Here is a 25,633-nt window from a genome sequence, read left to right on the forward strand (position 1 = left end):
AGGCGCGACTTCGACAGGATGAGAGGAGTATTGAGCTTGGTCCCAGAGACGCCTCTCACGTAAAGTGCGTTTCGTGATTGGCTGAAGCTCTCCCCGTCAGCCACCACGATTGGCAGGCACTGAGTAAGACGGCCCGTCACAGTGTGCTCGTGCCTTACAGAAGCTTCACAAATGAGGCTTTAAAAACACCTCACGCCTAATTAGGCATACTGTAGAACGCTTGCCAATGTTTGCTGGCAAGATAGTATCCACAGTGCTTGGAGACCGCGGTTTCGCTGTGGCCACCCGTCGCCTCCCATTGAGTCACCCTCTCTTTCTCTATATTCTCCTTCCCTCTCTCTTCTCTCCCATTCCCTCTCCCTCCTGAATTACCCTCTCTGCACTTTGCCTTCGCACCCCCAAGGCTTCACAGGCCGCGAACGCCGGACACCTTTTGCGTTGACGAGGGTTCTAATGCTAACGCAACAAAAGGCATGCAGATATATGCATGGCATACGAAATGCAAAGCGTAGAACGCAGGTACTGCAGTAGCGGGTGGTGCGACGTTATAGCGCATAGAGACGCTCCAAGTGCGACCAAGCATAACGCAGAATGGAGTCGATCAGTGTACCAAAATTACTGCCCAAGAGGCATTTATACGATGAGTTACGAATAAAAACCGCAAAAAAGCCAAGACTGTAAACAATGCACAACACCGCTGCAGATAGAATGCCGCCTCAGAGCGGTGCTAGTGTGCTCCACCAACGTGACCCAAACGCCCTACAGTGGCGCCACGTAGGCTACAGCGGACTTATCCGCAATGAGTAAAGCGTTGCGTGGAAGTATATCTCGTTGTTGTACAGTGTGTCCACTCGGGCCCAGATTTATTCCTGGGCCAGATTTATACCTAGGCCCACTGTTGCTTATCAAGCACGTCCGCTTCTCTTATCATTCGGTCAACACACTGCACACGAGCCCTCCGTTAGTGGACAGGGAGAGGGCACTCGACGTGGCCCTGTTATACGGGCACGTCGAAGTGTCCACCTGTTCCTCTTCCAAGTACGCCGCACGGTCCATTCATTCGCGCACAATGCCTACCTTACTTTTTATTCTCTACTTTCACGGACGCGATTGTTCCGGCTATTTTTTGCACCGGGCCATTCAGGTCAGCGACGACCTCTGCTGGACGGTGCGACATCTGGCGCAGCGTTAAGTCGACAGGGCCGTTTTTAAATGACTCGAAACAGAGCATGGGTCACAGCCCACTGACTATGCAGTTAGTGAACTCCCCACAGGCTATGTGTGCCAAAATGCGGCACTCCCATTGGTCAGAAGCTTATGGGAGAGCTGACAGTGGCGCCACTTACGGCAGCGACATGAACTACTTAGCGGTGGCCAAGACATGGCTGTGGTGGAGAGATACAAGCAGCAGGCTATCGCAACTAGTTTTTCACTCAAATAATAGGTGACGCCTCCGTATCGTCTCCTACGAAAACTGGCCACGATTTAGCCCAGCACTTAAATATCGAGTTTCGGAACCTGTGTGGTTAAATAACTCTTTTTTACACATTTTCTTTACGGATCCGCGCAGCGCTCTAGACGATAGAAAAGAATAAAAAAATAGAATGGTGCAATAATTACTCGTTACATTTTCCTGACGGGCAACAGTCAGCTTTTCTCACAGCCACAACTACTGAATCGACGGATGTCCCTGAAGCATTTTACAACTGCATCGCCACTCCTTTCAGCAATGTTCGTTAATATGCAATCAGCCTACCTCTTTCCGCTAATACATTCAGCGATTGGTCTGTCCTCGTCAACGTCCTGTCGCGCGAGTAGTATTCCAAAGCTACACAGCCGTCGTCCCAACCAGTCCTCTAGCCTTCAGCTCTATCATTACGCTTACGCTTGGCGAACACATCTCCCAGCCGTCAACTTGTCACGAGTACACTAGTGCATCAATAAATACAGCCATAGATGCCTGTTCTTACTGGCAGCGGATGTAAACAAAAACTGGCTTCACCAACAGCCACAGCAACATGACTTTGTATCCTCGAAGCGTTGCTGATCTCTTCCTTATTCAAACCTTGTACGTCGCGGTTCCCAAACTTGGTTGCCCAGTGACGACCAGACCCGCTAGGCGACGCTTCCATCGCAATCGGGATCCTTTTTTGCCAAAGCCGTCGCGTCCCTAATGGACTATATACTTGAGGGCGAGGCATACTAGGCCTCGGCGACCTGTTTTGGCTCTTGTTTCCGGTGCTGCCCCATTCTGAACGCCGCCCCGCTGTCTCTTATCGGGGCCCCGATCGATGTTATGGTAATAGCGAGTGCGTCTTGCACAGACGCGACGGCTCAGTACAGACCGAGCACTCGTCGGACGTAGCGTCTGGTTGAAGGGAGGGGGGAGGATATAAGTACGTCTCCGCGCGTCGCCTTATACAAGACGAGACATGAAGCCGGGCTTCCATTCGTCGTTCGAAATTGAGCACTTTCTGCGCAGAAGAACGGGAAGTCCGTGCTGGATAAGTCCTTTATATACAGACGAAGGGGTTGTTTTTCTTTTGTTTTTTTTGTATTTTCCCAAATTGCAATCTCTCAATACTGCTCCACGTTATTTCTCGGTCTGCTTCAGAATTCCTTTTTTCTTCATGTGTCCGCCGTTTCTATCTAAGAATCGATTCAATGCCTTCTTCGTTGCCATCCTGAACAACAATACCCGTTACATGTACGCAAACCGAGTCTATGCCGACCGCGGCGGCTGCGTTTTTATGGAGGAAAAACGCTGAGGCGCCCGTGTGCTGTGCGATGTCAGTGCACGTTAAAGATCCCCAGGTGGTCGAAATTATTCCGGAGCCCTCCACTACGGCACCTATTCTTCCTTTCTTCTTTCACTCCCTCCTTTATCCCTTCCCTTACGGCGCGGTTCAGGTGTCCAAAAAACCAATTATTATTATTATTATGCTTGAATCATAAAAGACTGGGGTCGCCAGTAGAATTTTTTTTTCAATATTTACGGTCTTCTAAGACGCCCAGGTCAAGCCGATATAAAATAGGACATTTTATTACTACGTGCAGTCAACGATTACTCGTTTGAAGTGACTGACAACCCTGTCCCTAGTTTATTTTCAAGTCAGTTATCGTCTAGGCTCGCGACTCATTTAATGCACTCTTGAGTTCAATGCAGAAGTTAAATATGTTTATCCAGTGCACACTAAATGCTCCCGGTCACATTGCTTGAACCTGTAGACTATTGTCCGCGCTTTTCGGGTCTCCCTGTCTCCCATCTGTTTTTTTGTTTTTTTTTTGACAGCAACACGATTTGCGCGTTGACGTAGGAAGTAGAAGCCCGAACAAGCCGTTTTTCGGGGTATCCGGCGTACTGTTGCTTCGACGCCATCGGCCGTTATCCAGATGATTCTTCTTTGTTTTCGAGAAGCAAGTCGCAGTTTACCGCATAAACAGTGCGTACTAAATACGCAAGTCTGCATACCCTGTATATGCGAGGTGAGTTGTTTTAACCTCTACAGATTTTATTCTAATAACTATGACAGATACGTCAGTGGAGTCTCTTGAACTGGATTGCACAGCAAAGCGGACATTATGCACCGTATAAGGATCATTAATGGAACGATTAATTAACTAAGTTAACTAATAAACTTTTTATTTTCAATTTTAGGAGGAAGGTTACAGTGCGACTTTGATAGCCGTCTACATCGAAGGTGAGCTGTGTTTTTAAATTTTCTTAATCGGCAATGCGGTTCGAAATATTGAACGTCAGAAATATTCTTTTAAAAGTTGGTTGAGTTGTTTTCCCGCATCACATATTTATAAAATGTAGAAGATTACTTTATTTCAGTGAAATTACGCGCGCAGTGACGGCATTTTATAGCTACGTAATGCGGAAAAGCCAGCGCAACATGCTTTCAAATGCGTGTTTTTGACGTTCGATATTTCGAACCACACTGTCGAATAAAAAAATTGAAAAACAGGGCCGACCTTCGATGTTTATGGCCATCAATTTTGAAATATGACCTTTCCCCCTGGAATCAAAAATAAAAAAGTTTATACGTTAATTTTAGTTAATTAATTGCGTAATTATTGACCCCGATAAGGTATATTAAGTCCGCCTTGTAGTATAGTCAAGCTGAACTGACTGCACCGACGTATCTCTCACAGTTTCTGAAATAAAAATCTTCTGAAGTTAAGAATGTCACCCTCTATAAACCATATAGCGCTGGAGCTACAGGTAAGACCTGTAATGGCTTGCTTTCTAAGAATACATCATGCGCAATCCCTCCGACAGTCACTGCTATCTGAGAGCTTAAAAAAGCATTAAAGTGGTGGCTCTATAGTTCTGCACAAAGGCCATGAGTAACCTGCCCTCCATGCGTCCTTATGGTTAGCTTGAAGGCTATATGTCTCTTTACCTGCCATAACGACACAGCGAGATAGACAATACCCAGTAATAGAGTGCTCTAAAGGTAACTTCGATCGCCTGGTGTTAAGTCTCAATACACTTCGCCTCCATCATAAGTATTCATCACACAACAGGCGCAGAATGTGCGTAAATAAAAGCAAGCAGAATTAAAAAGACCTTCATGTGGAAGCTTCGTACCCATGGAAAACTTCGAATAAGTACTTGCATAAGGAAAGGAAAAGCTAATCAAAGTGAGGAAGCATTAATGTAGCAAGCATTAGAGGAGAAAAGCCTTATACGTAAGCCAGCCCGGAAAAAATTTCAGAACTGAAGTTTTATCGCGTAACTATTTTTTTATTATTTTCAAGGCTATCATTAACTGCCATTCTCTTAGTCAGTTTCTTGCTGGTCAAGAATGATTGTCCAACCAGCCTTATTTTCATTATTAGGAAAAAAATATGCGCTCGATTTCGCCTTCGTCGTTTCGTAACATACCGAGGCGCACATAAGAAGCAATCTGTCTCAGTGGTCACTTTCTAATGAAACTTCGAAGTCCAGCCAGCGCAGTTCGGTGGGTGGAGAAATCACCGTCCAGATTTCGTCCCCCTATTGCTTTTAAATCTCGAGAAGTTTCGTGCGCCAAAAGAGGAATTCGCCCTTATTCTGGCGCAATTAATTGAGCAACCCGAGATCGACCGAAGAAGGATAACGTGAATATATTAAAGTTTCAAGTTCACCGCAGCCGCCTGACGACTAGCGGTCAGCACACTGCTTTTAACGCCTCGAGAAAACGATGAACAAACGATGTGACGACTTTGTAGCTGCTTTCTTCGGAGGGGACAAAAAATACAAGGCAGACACCAAAGGAAATAAGTAATTGAAATGTTAACACACTATTTGCTCGGCCATCTTCAGAACTCCAGGCTGTTAATGAAGAAATTTTTTCTTTTTCGTGCGTATGACTTTATTAATTCAACGTATCCGTGAATTTAGAAAAAAGCCGGACAGGCTCTCTGCTCCTTTCAGATTGGCCGAGAGAGCATGTCATTGTGAAATACGGCGACCGACCGCCCCAGCAGCAGTTCGAGGCAGCTGCTTTAAACTGCCCCAAATCTAAGCTGCTTCTAATATAATTTAGATAAGGAAAAAAAAAATCTCATGCTCATACAAACGTGAGATTCACCATCACCCGCGGCACCTTCCCAGTCGAGTTCACTGCTTCCAAAGGTCAGCAACGAAGCGTTCTCATGTGCAGGCGGTGCCCTCACACTGGACGCTGATTTGATGACGGCAGCTCTAACTACGGAGAAAGCCGCACGGTGTTTCTCAGGCAAATTATTGCCCAACTTTAATTTGCTAGGGATGCTCAGCATTTCTCACGCGCATATTGTGCCACTGTACAACAAACTTCCAAGTTCCGTCGAATTATGAACGGCAAGACCCCGTGGGCGAGTTGCGTTCACTAAATTATTCTCGGCATTTTATTATAACACTCGGCTCACATTCCCATGCTGTGGCAATTACTACTTCGAGAGTCCTTTTATATGCGGCAAGGGCCGGGCACGCTTGTGTAACCACTCCAAGCGCAGCTTCTTTTCATGAAGGGGGCCATATTAAGTGACGTCACTTCCTATCTGGTGACGTCATGTTTCTCCAGCCAATGGGAATGTTTCCGTCTGGTGACGTCACTCCTCTCCAGCCAATCGGAAGCTTCATCATTTAACGCAACAGCGTTAGAAGCTCCATGAGGCCAAAATGCAATGACGGTCATAAAATTCGCCCATTGGTTGGAGGAAAGTGACGTCACCAGACCGAAGTTCCCGATTGGCTGGAGAGGAGTGACGTCACCATATCGGAACTGACTTCACCTTCCTCCAGCCAATGAGAATGCTCTTGGAGAGGAGTGACGTCACCAAACGGGAGCATTCCCATTGATTGGCTTTAGGGGAGTGACGTCAAGAGATCGGAAGTCACGTCACTTTCCTACAGCCAACGGGAATGCTCTCGTCTGGTGACGTCACTCCTCTCCAGCCAATCGAAAACTTCGGTCTCGTGACGTCACTTCTTCCAACCAAGGGCGAATTTTACGACCGGCGATGCAATTTGGCTCCCAAATGCTATAGCATTAAAAGACGACGTCGTCTTTAATCGAGGTGCGTGATTCAGCGCAAACACCTCGACGCTGCACACAGCACGCGGCATAAACGGCGCGGCAAGGAGCGGCGCTGGGCCCCGAAATTCCTCCTCGTACTTGGAGGCCGGTCCTTAAACGGCGCAGTGCATTATTGATCCTCGGGGTTCCTCCGCTTTCGAGGGCCAACGCCAAGAGGCAGCGCGAGAAACTCCGCCGCCTCGGGCCCCGTCCTCGGTCAGAGTCGCTGATGCAGCGCACGACGGGGACCAATTTGCGTGCCACCGCTCATAATTCCGCCAACAAAGCCCCCCTTTCCCCACCTCTTCGGTTTCTTACCGCGATGGGCCCACTTGATTTGAAGGAGAGCGCCCGTTCGTTCCCGGCAGTAAAGTAGCGGCCTTCACGCAAGACCGCTGGCTGGCGCCAACCTTTTCCTGGTTCACGCTAGCGGTCTTGTTTATAAACACGAGAAGTTGTGTAAACGGCGCACATGAACAACGTTACAATCTAACTCATTTAAATCCAAAGTTTAAAAACACTGAATTTAACCAACGTATATATGAACTATTTTGCAGCATACACGCTGGCGGTGACATGCGAATGCAAGCAACCCCGTCTTAAGTCTTGAAGCTCTCAGGGCAGATTAGCAAGAGGCAGTGGACCTGTGATTTGAGCAATTTCCGCACTATAGAAAGAAAACAAGAAATTATTATGTGCCTGATATATTGAATCACTTAGTGAAACACTGCGCGATATAAAATCGCGATGTAAAATGATGAGAGAAGTAAAAACGTGCTGTTCAACTTGGTTCTGTAATGCATGAGTTCCCATTCTTTAGTTTGCTGAGTAGGAAACTTAGTACCTCATTCTTTTTGTGTTAGTTATTTTCTAGTTTTAAGACGTATAACGCTCCATATACCTTTAAAAGATGTTTCACGTGCTGCCTGGTTTACTAACAAACACTGTGCACTTAGAATGACCACAAGACTTTTTTGTGTACAATTTAATGGGAATAAACATTGATTTGATTGATTGGATGACTTTGTCACGAGACGAAACGCAAAAGGCACCCGTGTTCTGGGCAATGTCAGTGCATGTTAAAGAATTATTCCGGGGCCTTCCACTACGGCACCTGCTTCGTTCTTCTTCAATTCCCACCTTCCTGCCTGTTCATTTGAGGTGTCCTCCGAGAAGACAGATTGTTACTGCGCCATTTGCTTTTCTTAGAACCAATTTTGATTGACTTAACACAATTTGTTGACGCTACACCTGGCGCACACAGAATTTTCAATCGTGTTCGCGGTTAAAAGAACTCGCGACTGGCTGACACTTTTTACTGCCGCATGCACGGAAGGCGATCCCGACAAGTAAAGTCAAGGGCCACCCTGTCACACGAACCGTATTGAGGAGTGCAAAGCTTGGAGAGCTCACCGCCCCTGATATGCATGGGAAGCTGTAGCTTTCAGTTGAGTGTTAGATAACTGTGAAACAATAATCAGCTGTCCAGGACATGACAAGTGGACTCTTCGTCTGCCGAATATCCTATCTATAGCATGTCTATTGCACCAACCTATTCTGCGCGCGGTTTCCCATTGCTGCGACTAACTACTTTTCACTTAGCAATACAAAATAAAGTGGTCACACCTCGCGTAAGAGGCGAGATTGGGGGGGGGGGGCGGGGGGGGGGGGGGGGGGGGGGCGGTGCTCGGTATGCTGACCAAAAATTTCGACAAGAGGGCTTGTTTTCGCCCACACGAAGACAAGTCCTCTTGCAAGAACGTTGTCTGTAGAGGACTAAGGCCCCTCCTCCACCTTTGTTCATTCTGTTTTGCGTTGTCAAGAATCCCGTCTTCCTGCCTTCTCTCTACACGTCGCTTCTCATTTGGCAAATTGCTCCCTCTTCCTCGAACGCCACATCTTTTTCTTTCCCTCTACCGCAGCGGTGGACAAGTGGTTGAGCATCCGCTTCGCATGCGGGAGGTGCGGGTTCGATCCCCAGTGCCGCCGGGTACCCACCGGTGATACAATGGGTACCAGCTTTCCCCTGCTCTGGTGCTCGGCTTATCATGGGTGAAATTCTTGGGAAATGGGTCTTTGACCCCACCTTGAGAAAAAGAAAATACCTTGTGTCATGGCGCTCTTTGTCCATAGATGTCCTTGCGCCATAGAAACCCATCATCATCATCATCATCATCATCATCACCTTTCCCTTTAACTCCCCCGTTTCGCCACTGAACCCCTTTCTCATTGAGCACCGTAAAGTTTTATCTTCGTCACTCATACGCAAGTAGCTAATTTCTATCCCTTCGTATTCCACTTTTGTTCCAGGGATCTCTTGACTAGCGTTCCAGACGCCTTGTCGCCTTCTTAAGGAGGCCAGACGGGCTCCTCTGCCGGGCGCTGGGGATTGGCTCCCAAAGGCTCCCAGCAGGGACGCGATTCTCGCTCGCGATCGTATCCCGCACCATTACGTCGCCAGCCACCGCGTTTCGACCACTCTTCGCCCCGACTGTGTCTGCCACTTGTTCTCCCCGTCCCGCTCCTCCCTCCGTTGAAGGCAAAGTAATTGGCTTCGACCCCGAAATTCATTGTGAGCAGCGAGCCTCCTGAGAAGCGACGCGTTTGGAGGAATTAGGTCGCCTCATTTAATTTAGCAGCTGCCTTGTGATGACCGAGTTCGTGTTTGCGTTTTGTGTTTTCGCTTTTCCTCTCCCTCCTCCTCATTTCTGTTTTTCCTCCACAAAAGCAGAAAAGTGTTTTATAATCATAAATTAGTGGCGTTATCTATGTGAGATAGATCTGAGTCACACTAAACAGCGTCCAATAGGCGGCCCCGGTTCATGCATCGAAGCTGTGATCACCCGAGCGCCGCTCATGTCTTCGTGCCAGTGGAGTGGCCCGCAGAGTTTAGCAATATTACCTAAACGGAAAGCTAACCCCGTCGTCAATGCGAGTTTCTTTAAGAGCATCTTATCCATTTCGGGAATGCCGGGAAGATGAGGTTGAGTACTTGGCTTGGATATTGTTGGGCCGAAAACGTGGAGTCTGCCTCTGAGTCGGTAGAAGCGGAGCGGTGCTCTACTCTGCGAGCAGAATTAATTATTTTAATAGCACGTTTTTAACTTCTTCAAGAATTTAACGCAAGCGTTATGCTAGTATATGCAAACTTTCGCAGCATTTCTTCGAAGTTTGCCTCGACAAAAGGACTACTGTTGCGGCCGAATCTACGTTTCATGTCACAGGACATTTGTTTCCAAGACATCAAGTGGAAAGGGGCTGGATATAATGGGGTGACTTCGAAGGTTGGGGATATAATGGGATGACTTCATAGTACGGTAGACGCCCTGGACTGCTCATCTATCTAAACCACGGCGACAGGACCCTCATATGGCCATTTTGCTTAGAGCACGGTAATCGCCTTACGGAGACATCGTGGCGTTGTCCTCACCGATGACACAGGCAGGGACAACGAACAGTGCGTGTTGCCACACCTTGTAAAGCGACAGCCGGAGCCATGGGAGCGAATTCGAAGGAGGTTGCATGGGGAAGCAAAAGTGAAAATGTCGCAAACAGCATGTACTTCGAATTTCTGTAGCATTTCTGAGTTATTTTAAGTAATACTAGCCATCGTTAGGAACGTACATATTTACGTATTTTTTTATGCTGTACGGCACGCCTAACTTTTATCTAGGAAGGATAGGAAACTCAATAACCATATAATAACATCTCGACTTCGTCGACGTTAGCACAAGGCGTGTTGGGAATTATTTAGTAAAAAGAGAAATAAGGACAGGAAGCGAGGAACATTTCTGCAGACAGACAAAGTAGGAAATGCAAAGGATAGCTTTGCTCATCATGCGCATCTATAGCCATAGTCTATGCCAGCGGGCGGCCCTCCTGATCGGCTCCGACCCGAGCACATAGCTCATGCTGGTTACGATGGCCAAGGCAACGGTGGAGGCCAACAGAATACTGGACTAAGAAAGACCGGTCACTGAAGCTCTGTATCTATCTCCCCGCGCCGCCTACGTCCCAATTCTGCCTTACTGAAATAAATCTTTTTATTACTACTACTTAGCACGGCTGGTTCAACAGTTTCGCCATAGACCCAGATGTCCTCCTTCGGACAGAGTCGCCCTGTCTAGAGAGTATTCTGCTCCAAGCTCCGCTCTCAATGTCACGTCCCAAGGGACCGACTGAATGTCAACTGCATCTTTTTGGGCAGCTAGTGACGATGTCAAGACCAAGTGCTCCCCTTTTCTATCACGCTGCTGTCCGCACAAGAAAGGAGGGCAACGACATTGACAATCGACTGTGACTCCCCTGAGGCTTGCGCCATCGTCTCCTTCGCATCTCGCGTATTTGTATGTGTGCATGAACCAGGCCCATTGTCATTCCAATTCAGTCCGAAGGAGGATATGCTCGCCCATCCTCACTCGTGACTCAAGGCACGTCTGCGTAAAAATCCTTTATGCTCGCCGCACGGCTCGAGCTGGAACCGCCATTTCTTCTGGCCGGGCATCCTTCAGGCTAGCTGGGTACGAAGAAGTAAGATCCGCGTCTATGCAAGACGTTTTCTAATTTTAAAACTTTGGTGAGTGATCTCTTATCAGTGCGATAGCAATATTCCGACGGGTAAACACCGAGCAAAAATCTTGCCACGTTTGTGTGTGTGTGTTCCAAGTGAAAAAAAGAATAAAAATAAATTAACCAAATATGCGCCACTGACATTCGAAACCGCGACGGCGCGAACAGATTAGCTTCGCTGGCCCTTGCGCGAGAGCACTTAGCTATCGCCGCTTTCTTTTTTTAAAGATCACATTTATTACAGTGAAGCAATGTTCTATGCACACGAACTACCGCAGCCGAAGAGGCCTTGTGTTAAACTGCAACATACTCTCGCGGTGCGCATTGCACATCGTCTTCTTCATCAACTAATACACTGCTATCCAACCAATATTCGTGCTTTGAGCTATGTGGTGGTAGTGACAGAGAGAGATATGCGCTGCATGCGTTGGCATGGACAAAGTTGTGGAAGAAACAAGGCACTCGAGTAATACGCGTTGGCGTCGGCAACACTGCTGCATAAACACGGCACTCGAGCATAGGCCGCCGGCGTACATTGGGTAAATTGGCATAGACGATGAAAAAATTGAAGACGCGCATAACTGGCTCCCTCAATAGCGCTTTCAGGTGCGTTTCGGTGGTGTCCTTCCACAAAAAACTGTGCTTTCGCATAATATTCCGTGCTTTTAGCAATGCTAAACAGCCAGAATTTTTAATTAACAGCAGGATATCGTCCCGAGCAAAGAACCCCGACCACAATTCAATACTCTATTCTTGCATAGAGGGGGGCGCCGAGAAAGCTTTCACCGAATCGATCGGTCGCGTACCATCATTCTGACGAAAGCACTAAGTGCAACAGTTAGTGCCGGCTTGCGCAAGTGCGTAGCTGTGCAGTGGTGTTTAATCCACCCCCCCCCCCCCCCCCCCCCCCCGGGCAGAGATTTGAGCCTCGCCCTGCGATCACAAAAGAGAAAACAATCTATCCCTATATTTGTCTTTTCCTGTATTACATGTGGGCGCTGTCTGCCCCTCCTTCAATCTGCCGACACGAATTGGGAAACTGGAGCGTCTCAAATCACAACGCCGCAGGCAAAGGCCAACTCAATCACATGACGAAATCTCGTTTACGACGTCTAGACTATCCACTCGAGACGACTGGCAGGTTGACTGGCAGTATAAGTTGACAAGGCTAAGAACCAATGCAGACGGTGGCGTTGCAATAAAAAGTTGTTATAACGAGAGCAAATGAAAATGATATTTCGCTATAAAGCTCATATAACAAAATCTTACAACGAATGCAAACGGGACCGGCAGTTTGGTTCAGTGGCTGTTCCCTGTATTATATTTATATAGCCTGAAAGTCGTAAAACCCGCCGCAGTGGCTCAGTGGTTAGGGCGCCCGGCTACTGATCCGGAGTTCCCGGGTTCGAACCCAACCGCGGCGGCTGCGTTTTTATGGAGGTAAAACGCTAGGGCGCCCGTGTGCTGTGCGATGTCAGTGCACGTTAAAGATCCCCAGGTGGTCGAAATTATTCCGGAGCCCTCAACTACGGCACCTCTTTCTTCCTTTCTTCTTTCACTCCCTCCTTTATCCCTTCCCTTGCGGCGCGGTTCAGGTGTCCTGCGATATATGAGACAGATACTGCGCCATTTCCTTTCCCCCAGTATATGTCTCCTGTATTGTTGGACACCTGAACGGCGCAGTGAGGGAAGGGATAAAGGAGGGAATGAAAGAAGAAAGGAAGAAAGAGGTGGCGTAGTGAAGGGTTCCGAAATAATTTCGACCACCTGCCCCCCCCCCCCCCCCCGAAAAACCAATTATTATTATTAAGCCGTAAAACGTTCAACAACTTGAATTTTGTTGCATTTAGAATTATTATCATTGAACTGCAGCTAGTCTTACTGTGTCCACTATAGCTCTAGCCGTTCTACGACAGGCGTCGAGCGGTGATCGAAGCTACCGTTCGATCAAAGATTAAATCAAAAGCACTAATGGTTTCTTAGCCTTTTCAGCAAGCGTTGGATGCAGCTTCTTCAATGTGGAACAAGCCGTTGAAGCAGGAGTGAGGCACATAAAACATTCAGTGTCAACTCGAACATTACTATTAGATACGCAGTATATTACTGCAGCCTTAATTCGTACACGTTTAGTTTTGCGTGCCTCTAATAAGCTGCGGAACTAACAAGTGCTGAATGCTAGGTCGTTGAAGCTACGCCTACAACTATCAAGCAATACCTTGTTCTACAACTATGAAGCAGTAGCCGTGCTCTCACTGTAAGAAATTTTCAATACTTTCTTTGTTTCCTGTTATCGCTCCGGTACTTTCATTGCAAGGAAACCGACGAAATAAATTCCCAACGGCTTCTTATGCGTCTATAATCGAAGTAAGCATAAAAGATTGGAATTATTTTAACGAGACAGCGTCTCAGAAAATTCGGCATCGTTGACAGTGAGCAAAAAATCCACGAAAAATCCCCAGAGAAGCAACATAGGAGGCAGGTGAAAAACCGTGGTCACATGGTCTTGCGGCGTCATCACAGCCTGCCCACCGGATTTTGAGCCAACTGCCCACAGTGGCATGTGGTAGTTTATGACTGGTCTCTCGAGAAAAGCAACTTGGGTCGCAGAAGGCCCATCGGTGGCAGCACCTGCCATCGCAGAGCAGTGGCGCATCGCTTAACCGCTGCACCACTGCGCCAGGAATGGTGTGAGGGCTCCCAGGGATCTATGAATGTTAAGTATAGAATCACCAATTCTGCATATATGTAAATTAACCCATTACGCTATCGCGTCATACACTTAACGCGGAGCTTAATGGTCCCAATATTTTTCCGAGCCATATTGCCCTCCCTCGAGAGAAAAGGAATAAGTTCATTGCAGTTAACAAAAACGATGGCAGCACAATGTATCGATTCTCATTGTACCAAATGCTTGCATGGGCAAGAACCATAATCTTTTATTTTTTTTAAGCCCCACCATGGTATTCGTATTCTGTACCAAGAACAAACAAGAGCCCAAGAAATAGGCTCAAAATAAAACTTAGAGCACAATTTAAGCATTTATTTATGCCAACCCACTTATTGCTAGCCATACGGCTGTGTTTGGGTGTATGCTCGCAATTACTCCCCTATTACATATTTATTCCGCCCTGAGGGATTCCCCAAAACACACCGGACTAGAGCTATGCATTCAGCCTCACAGTTATAACAAAAGAACTAAAGCGCAACCAAGACGAGCACAAGACAGGACCACACAGGACTAGCGCCAGTCCTGTGTGGTCCTTTCGTGTGTTCGTCTTGGTTGCGGGATAGTTCTTTTGCTACAACATGCACCATCTAGTCCAACGAGAAGTTCTTCTAGAGCTTCGTACTTGTCGTAGGTGCATAAATAAAGCACACTAAACCCAAAGCGTCTGCTATAGAGTAATAACCGGAGTACAACATTTTGCGAGAGTGTATGAAATTGGGAGCTTTCAGAAAATTGCTCGGTAATTAAAAAAAACTTTTATACGCACCAGCTGACTGAAGAGTAAGAGCTAAACGAGGATAAGTCTTCACACTGAACACGATGCCAAGTATTCTAATTGCTAGGGACACTACCGCATAAATAACAAAGAAAAGGCAGCCATAAAGTTGACGCAGTTAAGTATTCGATCTAAATGAATCAAACGACCCATTCAAAATATTCAGTGTTCTTCACACGAGTGATTTCTACAATAAAGGTTTAAAACAGGCACAACATCCTCACCTTCACAGCTTGTCAAGCGGTGTCACAGAGTTAACCTTCGTTTCTTATTACGTGGGTGATTGGAGAGGATTTTTTTATTTTTTGCCTTAAGCACCCGAAGTTGTCCGCCACAGGACATTGCTATACCAAAACAGCCTACAGTTTACGGCTTGTTAACACTTGTTAACCAACGTGGCACCAGTTATAAGGGCTTCGCCGCGTAAATATCCCATTATAACTTCCGAAAATGAGCTGGACGGCCGTTGGCTTATTAAAAAAGCATGCCAGTAACGAAATTAATTCCTCAATACAAGAACTCCTCTTTTATTTATTTTTTACTGTGAGCGTTGCCGCTTGCCCAATAAAGACGCAATTAGGCACCACTTGGCAACCAAGTCGCTCCCTTTAATGGGTCGACAATCACTTTAGCCTAAAGCGCGGCGAGCACTTCATTTATTTTTTAATGGCCAGAGACCGCCTGCTCTCAGTACAGTTCTCGAGCTTGTTTTTTTCTTACTCTAAAATGATGTTAAAAAGCCAGAACCCTCGTCAGGAGAAACCGATGGCTTTGAGAGTTAGCGTCATCTTAGCGATTTCGTCGCGCCAGTGTTTTTACGGTTGCTCAACACGCTGTGCACCCAAACGCGGCGCAGCAAAAGCTTGACCTCAGGCGACGTTGTGCACAAATATAATTACGCTTTAGGAGTTTACATAGCCGGTCGGTCGGTACTGGCGGTATCAGCGGAAATGTGTTTCCCCGGCTTCTTTAGCGAAGAACTGGGGACCGTCAACGATATACGTCATATCTTTTACTTTCTTCCACTGGGCATAAATTATGTACCTTGATAAGAGGGGCACTCACGAAGAAAATGGATTCCTTGAGTGGCCGGCAAACAGTTCATTTTTTGCACTTGTGACAGGTCATACGTCGATCACTTTGAGAGAAGGCAACGAAGGCGCTTCTTCATCCCAGACTTTTAAGCAGGTTGGTTATGAAAAACTGTCGCTCCTCATTGCCCTCGCATGTACCCTTGATTTCCGCATACTTTTTTTATGATATTCTTCGACTAACTTTTCTTCACGCGGCACATTTCTGCATGCACAGTCTCGGTCAAAAGTCTTCGGGACACATCGTTTGGCATTTGATCTCTATTGTAAGGCACTTATGAATGAGGCCCCGTTAAAAACCGAAATGACTTCAAAATTGAAGACGACTGTTTTCTCCACCCTACAGTGGATTAGAGCTCACGGGTGCCACAAGTGCAAAGCAGGTGCCCTAAATACTTTTGAACGAGCCTGTGAACGGTGTTAACGCCTTATTTTGCACCCTAGACCCCTGTGTCCAACTAAACAAGCAACAGAAAACCGGCTGAAGCAACGTGATTGCCACGCTTTCTTGGAAACGTGGGCGGGCCGGATTTACCACGCAAGAGGCTCGACGCGAAAGATTAGCAACTTTCTAAGCTATGTGATGTCACGTGATATCTAAATTATATAGATTTCACAAACAAATCGACATCGGCATGCCACGGACACCAGAGGAACCTCAGAGTTAAGCTGTGTGCATATTTTAATTCAGTCATAGGAAAAGGTAGAGTGGTCGTCTCACGCGTCGAGCATCTCACGCGTGCTACATCATCACTCTTTCAGAAACGCCAACCTTCCAGAGATTCTCGCATTCAGCCGCGATTGCTTGTTTCAGAATATGGAGGTATGCATTTCAAGCACCGCTCGTGACTTTACGTTGCCTTTTCAAAAATTCCCAACCAAGCTCTTCGTCACTCTCGGCATTTGTTTCGTTCTCTCTGACGTCATCGTATGGCTAAATTCCTGCACCGATGTATCACCGTGTCGTCAAACACCTCCGCCCCTCCTCACGACACGGACTGTTATCTTTGCTCTATTCGTAGGTGAGAGAGAACACGTGGTAAGTGCTTGTAACTTGTGACGTCACATGACAGTAGCTTCAAGTCATGAGCGCGCTTATTTCGCTGTTCAGAAGGAAGTCAAAAGCGGTCAACTGGCTTGAACAAAGTGCGGCCCTTCGCGACGACGCTGCGGCTACGTGCACAGCCCCTCATGCGAGGCTCGAGGCAGCGCGATAATGACTAATGGGGCCCGTACCAGGCCACGTACCAGGCCACGTAGTGCAGTGCGTCAGCGTTGCGTAACGGTGCCCGTGCAAGCGTGACGAGGCAAACTTTGCTCAATTTTACAGTGAAACCCCCAGTCTGTCCCCTCCTCATCTCGCGCCAAGTTACCCTCACTCGGTCAACAAGAATAGAAGGAGAGGACGCGTGCTGGGTGAAAGCACAGGGCAAGCAAAATGAAAGCGGAGACGAAACGACCTAATAGAGGGAACGTGAGATGAGAAAAAAATGAAGAACAAACGCTCGACTCGCCGGCGTGGCGCGACGTTCAAGGCATTGTCGCTCGCTGAATCGATCAGCAAAGGGCCGGCCTGCAGTCCGAGCGACAATGCCTGTATGGAGGGAACATAACCCTTCCTATTCCTCGCTTTCTCTTTTTTTTTTGCGTGAAGGAAGGTGCTCAGCTACCGAAATAAGAAGCATCGTTCGATCATCTTTTCTTCAACTTCTTACGAAGTTTCTTTTTGCTCTCAGCGACGGCTTCGTGTCCTGTCTTTACGCGCAGGATCGAAGCGCGAAGAAAAAAACGGCCCCGCGAGTAGCTGCTTCGCCGCTGTGCACGCCTGCATGCCAGCGAAACAACCTTGCGGGCGCTATTTGCAGCACTCGCAGGATGCGCAGTTTCTCGGGCAAAACTTGGCGTCCTTCTCCGGTGCACCGATGCCCTTCTTTCGAGCGAGAAATCGCGCGCACCGGGAGGTCAAAAACCAGAAGCGCCCCCCCCTCCTTGATTCATTCTTAGCGACTCACCGCAGCAAGCTCCTCGCTCGGAAGGCGGCCGGCTGCTGTCGATGTCGGTGCGGGGGTGAGGGATTGGCGGTGCGAAGAACTCTGCCGCCCACGCCGGTGTGGGGACGTTGAGTAAGGGGCGGGCTTTTGAAGGCGGCTTGTGATACTATAATCGTCCGCGGCGGCGGCAGCGACGTCGAATGCGGTGACGGTGGTATTACTAGAGGGCGCGCGCACCACACACACAGGAGGAGAAGAAGCAGCACACTTCGAGCACGGGGAGGAAGAAAAAGGAAAAACGAAAGGCAGAAAAAAAAGAAAGCACCACCACTTCTACTGCTAGCTCGACGCTCGGAAATCCTCCCTGTTCGCAAAACGACCAAAGCCGCTTCTTTTCTTCTTTCTTGCTCAGTTCGGTGCGAGGAAACAGTCGGTCGGTGAGCGCGGGCGGAGCACGCGAGTGCGTCGGTTTCCTTTTAGTCCTAGCGCGACCTACTTGCGGTGAAGCCGCCGCCGCAGCAGCTCCTGCTGGCCTAGCCTGCCTGCGAGTTCGGCTCCGCCGCCTCGCGGTATCGTGCGGCACCAAAGCCCGCTTTTCTCGCCAACAGGGGGCGCCGCTCGATTTCAAGAGGATGAGGAGGTGGCCGACATCCTCTCTTCTGCCTTCACCTCTCAGAAGCCCCCTTGGGGAAGAGGAGTCAGGGGGAGAAGCGGAACACGAGGAGGAGAGGCGTTAAAGCAAGATGGCGGACGCTGGCTTCTCGACGCTAGCGCCCCCTGCTCTCTTTTTTCCCCCCTTTTATCCTCGCGCGACGCCGGCAGGCGCTCGCTGGAAATCGATTACAACGACGCGGAGCAGTGCGCGTCGGGGGCTCGCGGGGTCCTGCACCCCTTCCCACTTCCCTTTCTATAACTCGAGCTGGCGGCGACGCCGCCCGCTAGCAGTCACTCGCCGCGCCACCAGCTGTCTCTCGCTCTCTCTCTTTAGTGTTGTTGACTTTTTTCTTCTTTTATTATTATTTTCGTCCATACCCCTCTCCCTTTCTTTCCTGTTGCGTATGCTCACTCGCCTCGGTCCCCCGGGGACTACGCCAGCTCATTTTGCGGCCAAAGCTCGTCCCCGGAAAGCCCGCGCTCAAAGAAAGTAAGATAGAGGAAAGAAAAACGAGCGTTCATTTGGGTGCCTGCGACCCGAGGTGCGTAAGCGAGCGAATTCCGACGCTGAAAGTGAAAGTTGTGCCACGGTGTCTGCTGAGTTGCAGTGCGGAGAACATGAACACGCGCACTTTTTGAGCTTGGGGAAAAGAAAGCAAGTTGGGGAGAGGCACTGAGTAAGAAAAAGAAAAGAATGGTCTCGCATTCCCGGGGACAAGTTTGGGTGTTTGCGAGGCATAAGCGAGCTGCTCGCTGTTCGCCGTTGCAATAACTCTCCGGCCGCAGAAGTTGGGAGAACGAGCGAGGTGTCACAAGCTCGGCACTCGCTCGACCTGTTGCTGTCTAAACGGCGCTGAATATGAGAGCTCGATTTACGAGGAGGTGATGTGGTTAAGGAGTTGTGTTAGCTTGCACATTCTTAGGAAGATGATGCTATAGTGAAGTGCACGCACTTCGTACGTACTCAAAGCGCTCCTGATATCGTATTTCTACTTAATGCGTGCTTCTGTTTGCATCAATAGCATTTAGTTTGCAAGGCGCGCTTGGCACGGACGAGCGCTGACTGGAAGGTGTTGCTCTCTAACTAGGAGACTGTAGGTGCATGGTAGAGAGAGGGAAGGCAGATGGTTTCTTGGTGCACACTAAGTCAAGAACGGAGGGAAAAGCCACAGGGTGCTTGTCAAAGTTTCGACAAGATGACTTGTCTTCGTCTGGGCGAATAGCTCATCATTGGCGGGGTTTAAATAGGGGCCTTAACTCCGAGGAGGAGTGAACGGTTCACTACCCAGGATTCCTTTCTGCTGAGCTGGTCTATTTCTTTTCACAGTGTCAGAGGTCAGCCAGTTAATCCTTTTTAGCAGCCATCATGCCTGCACAAGACTCACGTTCCACATCCTAACACCCTCTCCACTTCACACCCTCCTCCCCCTCACCTGGCATCCCTCATCGGAGTGAAGACCATATTTAAACCCCACCAATGAGACCGCTTTGCCCTGACGAAGAACATTCCTCTTGTCGAAACGTTGGCAAGCACCTTGAGGCTTCCCCCTCCCTTGTTAACTCTGTGTGTAAGAGGTCGTAAGTTCGATACCTTTCCCCTCCGCCTTCGTTCAGCAACCTCTAACCAAGTTCTCACCTTGCGGTGGAAGCCTTTACTTAGAGACGCAAAAGAGCTGAAAGAAACGAGGATGGAACATGTAATTGTGCGTAGATATCAAAGCGCGTTAACACCACTGAACGACGAACACCTAACCTGAGTACGCACGCGCCTAACGTTAACTCTACGGAGAATTGCGTTCTATACGATCGTGTGCAACAAATCGAAGAGAATGCATACCAAAATTCGGAAATGAAGAAGCTACTTACAATGTCGTTCACTGTAAACGTCATACAGTGTTTCGTAACAATTATCTTCCAACCTCAACAGAGGAGCTAGCAAGAAACTAGGGGCGGAGGGGGGGGGGGGGAGAATGAAGCACAGGCACAAATGCGCATCGGTTGTTCCGAGTCCCTTGTTCGGCAAGGAGGAAAAAGACCTTGCATCGGGAAAATAATCATCACGAAAAGAACCCCTTATTTTCTGGCCGGCACTTTCAACGTTAGTTTGTTAACTGAACGTAACGGCATGATCTTCAACATCGATTAGTATATATAAACGAGCGTTTACGCTTTTTACGAGAATGCACATCTCTCCGAGGCAGGTCAGAGCAATATCGTTCAGCACTGCAGTGATTCTGAAAACCCTGAACACAGAAATAAGCAAAAAGAAAGCGACATTCGCAGGTGGCAGCTTAATTGCGTTCATCCAATCAGTGCACTCATTCATTCAGAAATGATTATATAACAAGCCGTTAAGCACAGCTTGTCGCTTGGGACTAAATTTGGCTGACTACAACGCCGAATTACAATAACCAAAAGGGATCGACGCGTTAGCCGATTTTGGAAAGCCGGATAAAAGCTGAGCCACTCCAAGACACGATAGCGCACTTGCCTCACTGTGCCGCACTTGACAGCGTTCCTGCTGCTTCCGTGGAGGTGTCAGCACAGTGTTCAACTCGACTTGTTCAAGCAGACATCAGCAACAATAAGCCTTAAGTCTGTGAACATCCTCAACACTTCAACTTGCTTCCCTTAAGCTTTTATCGTGGCTTCTCTTCGACCCTTGTTCCATGACATTAAACTGCACTTTAGCTGATCGACTAGAGCTTTAACTCAGCTCTCTTTCCGTTAAACTAGCCTGCCCACAGCGTCACTTGAACTGCAGTTAATTTGAACCAGCTCTGCTTGATTATCGCCTGAGCTACTATTGCTTATAACTTGCCCTGGGTTTTTCCTTACTTACAAGAGTCGCCGGCTACGCTTGGTTTAGGCTTCACTTGAACCCATGTCTTAGATTAAGAGCTCAACGCTGCGGCCAAAATCAAACGTGCTCTAAGGCTTGACCTAAGCGAGCAAACTAGGAGCACGATTACATAGACCAGGCGGGGGCGTGACACCAGAAAAGAAGAAAAATGCATGTTCTGCAATCATTTCTTTCGCAACTTGTGCATGACATTAAAGTACAGATAAGAGCTTACATAGCTTTCTTTTCCTCGAAACGGTTTACACACATGTTGCCCCCCCCCCCCCCACAAAAAAAAAAGAAAAAAGAAAAAGTTACGGCTGTGCATAGCATGCCCCCCCCCCAGGCCTCGGCCACATACGAATACTAGAGAAGCTAAGGCGTCAACTAAGTAAATTAAGTTTCAGAAAATTGTCAACAAAACAAAGCCGTTCACAATATTTTCAAAGCAGATTGGAGTGAAACGAATCGTCAATTTTTATCTCGCAACAGCTTAATGGCGTATTCAATTGTAATAGTTAAATTTTACCCACAGAAGTCATCATGCGAATATCAAGTACATTGTTTTTTACCCCATATTCGCTATCTTCATTTATGAAGGGCTATGTTGGACAACAACAAATGACGGACACCTAATAATGCAAAGAAAAAATTATCCGCGTATTAGCAAACGTTTAATAGAAGGAGTAGCCACACAATCTATTTAGTCACCATAACACAACTAAGGTAAACCTCTTATACAAATGTATACCGTCGAGAAAATTTTAATATCAGGTACAAAACCGTAGCATTATTAGAAATACCGAATACAGATGAAAACGCTCAGTTTAGGTAAGTTGTTCTCCCGAATGCTGTAAAATTAATCATTACAGAAGCTTTATGGCTTATAGGATTTAACGTCTCAAAGCGACTAAGGCTATGAGAGACGCCGTAGTGGATGTATGCGGATAATTTCGACCACCTGGCGCTCTTTAACGTGCACTGACATCGCACAGCACACGGGCTCCTTAGAATTTCGCCTCCATCGAAATTTGACAACCACGGACGGGATCGAGCTCGCGTCTTTCGGGACAGCAGCCGAGCACCGTAACCAGTGAGCCACAGCGGCAGCTCCCATTAAAGAAGGAACTGTATCCTTCGCTCATTAGAGAGGAAACTGTAGCTACTAGACGCTTGTAACTCCCTTCGAGATTTCTGAATTTGTGACTCGCACGAGGTATAGGCTAAGTGCTACGAGTCTAGGGTTTTCAGTTAAAATCGGGCATTTAACTGCGATTTTCAATTTCTCACCTTGTGCATATGTTTTGATTTCGTTTGGTTTATGGGGTTTAACGTCCCAAAGCTACTCAGGCTATGAGGGACGCCGTAGTGAAGGTCTCCGGAAATTTCGACCACCTGGGGTTCTTTAGCGTGCATTGACATCGCACAGTACACGGGCCTCTAGAGTTTCGCCTCCATCGAAATTAGAATATTAAGTTTTTCAGCTAGTCAATACACGTAACATACACGTTAGGTTGGCATGAAAACTACCACAGCATTTCTTCGAGGTTTTCCTCTGGAAGAGTCATATTCTCAAGCCTGAATCCACGTTTCATCCACAACAAAAGCCAAGCCAAATATGAAACCCCATCTTTCCGAAATTCCTGCACCTCTCCATGACCGATAAAGTGAAACATTCTATGGGCTCTAGTATCAGAAAGTGCACTCTCATATTTCTCCGTTTGTTACCGCAGCGGTGGCCCAGTGGTTTGAGCATCTGCATCGCATGCGGGAGGCGCGTGCTGTAGGCAGTAGCCTAGCCACTGTATGTGGCTAGGCCGATAACGCGCCTCGCTGCGCGATCACGTGATGCACGCTGTGCATGTCACGCGAGCTCGTTCTGGGCCTGGGCCAGTGTTCGCCCGCCCGGGCAATAAACCGGTCGCTGGTCCGGCTTTCCTCAACTCAACATGGTGTCGGAAGTAACGCAATTCCCACAGTAAGCCCAACCGGGGCTGCGTCCTCTCGCTCGAATACCCATCGACGGTGGCACACATCACAGCAGCGTCTATGGCCTGGACTACGCGGCCAGTACATGGCGTCCTTCGTCATTCAACCGCCCGAGGCCTTCCGCTTCACGACTCCTGCCGACTGGCCGAAATGAAGGAAGCAGTTCGAGCGTTTCTACACGGCTTCCGGTCTCTGCGACAAATCAGGGTCACACCAACTCGACACGCTCCTTTACTTGAGGGGCCGACCAAGCCGAGGACGTCTTCGGAGCCAGTGTCCTCTATGAGGGCGAAAGGACGACGTATCTCTTAACCTCAAAAGCTCTGACACGCAAGATGTATGCGCGATATCCCGGCACCGCATTGCGCATAACATATACGTCCTCTCGCTTTCGACTAGTCGGAATACAATCGCAAAATACGATCCATCAAAGAGTGCACAATTTAACTGCGCGAATGAGTGAAAAGACCATATAAGATGACCGCACACATTTGTGGTACCAAGCTGTGTACGAGACCAAGGTAGCAAGGAACAATGCTTGTGGGTATTGGGGATGGCTAAAGGTTTACCCATGCGTCTGGCGGCACGACTTGCACAGATCACTGGACACACGGCTACCATCTCCCGTACTACCATGTATTCCACCAGAGCCTGCTTACTGGGGGATTAGCCCAATAAGCAGGCGCAAGACGTGCGTGTCGATATTCCTGAAGGCCAGACTACTTTGGAGATTCCCGGATCTGCTATGCGCCTGGAAAGACCTTGGAAGTGCAAACGTAGACTTCGACAGGATAGACTCGGGCCCGTTGATTGCGACCAATATCTCTGGACTGCAAGCAAAGAAAAATATATGCTATTCCTTACAAATGTGGGAGGCACCCATATAGCTATCCGACACAATGTGGCTATTCTGTTCTGCAGGCCCTCTCCCTGAAAAAAAAAAAAAGAAAGCTATCGTTGGCCGTAGTGCACGTAGCACGCACACGACACAGACAAAACCACGAGGAATAAAATGAGTAACAAGCATTCGGAACAGAGCCAACGACCCATGTGTGCGTGGGAACAAGAAATGGGCAAAGTGGTCCTGAATGACATTAAACGAAGGAGATAAAAAAATTTTACGCAGCCATTTCTTGACTTCCACATTTAAATTGGACACTCAGGGAAATGATTACAAGTTGTCAACTACCACAGCAATGGGCGTGAAATAAGTTGTACGTAAAATTCCCATACCACACCTTTTAGAAAACAATTTTCGAATACAAAAAAAGTCATATTGGGATCCATCAAACTGTCCTAAGCTTAAATTACTTCCCGACACCGAGGCAGAGCCGCACATTTTCTTTTTTATCTCCGGCTACCTCTGTTAAGGTAGTATTCGACAACTATCGCACAAGCATGATAACTTTGACACGACCTGGACTAACTCTGTGCTGAACGTCAACTATACGAAACCCATGCTTTTCGGATCGACGCAACCTGCCTGCATAGAAAGACGAAGAGGAGACGAGGACAAAGGAAGAAGCAGAAGAAGCACGGACGGCAACGGTCACGGTCGCATCAGTGTCACCGCTGTCATTATTTGCGGCGACATTTCGTCCCAACGCGGCCAGGCTCGCCAAGACCACCGACGGAGGGCGCGTGGAACCCAGCCACCGCCGCAGGCTACTCATAAGGAGAACCTCGCGCATCGCAAGGACCTTTACGTGATCGCTGCAGTGCTGGGTGCCTCCGTCCCGGGATGCGCGCGCGTTCTCGGTTACTCCTTCACCAACCACGGCAAGCCAAAGCGGAACGCCGAGGGCGTGCGCAACGACACCGCGTCCCGGGAACAATCCGAGGGTTGTCTGCCAGCAGGACAGCGGCCACAACGCCTAACACACGACGCGGGCCTGCCGTTGGCGTCAGCGGAAGCCAGCGGAGGAAGTACCTTGCAGATCACGAAGAGAAGCGATGTTTCCTTGCCGCGCCAGGTGGCTTCTGTTTGGATTCGACGTCCGCCGCAATGGGGAGCATGGCTGTACTCAACTCCTCTGTGTCGCCAATGTTATTCCGAACGCCACGGAACATGACTTCACCGACCCTTCACGAGCCATGCCAGTGGATTTCCGGCGACCAGGAAGAACAGCCTCCGCGATTTAAAGGATAAGCTGACTGGACGTTGTAGCTTAGGGTTCGGGGAGATCAACAAATGTATGTTGAAAGGTTCCCCACTATAAAGCCCTGCTGATATAACGAAAAAAAAAGGAACTGGTGAGAACCAATGCTTTAGCAATAAATGCCTTGTTTGTGCCAGGCAGAGTGTCGTTCCTATGTTGCCTCAGAGCAAGGCCCGCCGCGGTCGGCGTGCGCTCGGTAGCGTACGCGATCGCGGGGAGGGGTCCGGGCGGTTTTGAACAGCGTCAGCCGCGGTTAATCGGGGAGAAACTATTAACCTCCCCTA

The 25,633-nt window shown here is 48.3% G+C and overlaps 1 protein-coding gene across 6 annotated transcripts in view; it reads right to left on the reverse strand.

Moving 5' to 3' along the window:
* The window catches only part of Rbp (RIMS binding protein), a 401,872-nt gene that overhangs the window by 160,595 nt on the left and 215,644 nt on the right, over positions 1 to 25,633 (reverse strand). Inside the window, exon 1 of one of the 6 annotated variants that reach the window (XM_077653612.1) lies at positions 17,727 to 18,025. The exons of the other annotated variants lie outside the window; for them this stretch is intronic. The gene's annotated coding sequence lies outside the window, so the exon portion shown is untranslated. Of the gene's footprint in view, positions 1 to 17,726; positions 18,026 to 25,633 lie in introns of those variants that run through there. 6 annotated transcript variants of the gene reach the window in all.

This window comes from Amblyomma americanum, chromosome 2 (genome assembly GCF_052857255.1).
Source record: "Amblyomma americanum isolate KBUSLIRL-KWMA chromosome 2, ASM5285725v1, whole genome shotgun sequence".
Lineage (NCBI taxonomy): Eukaryota > Metazoa > Arthropoda > Arachnida > Ixodida > Ixodidae > Amblyomma > Amblyomma americanum.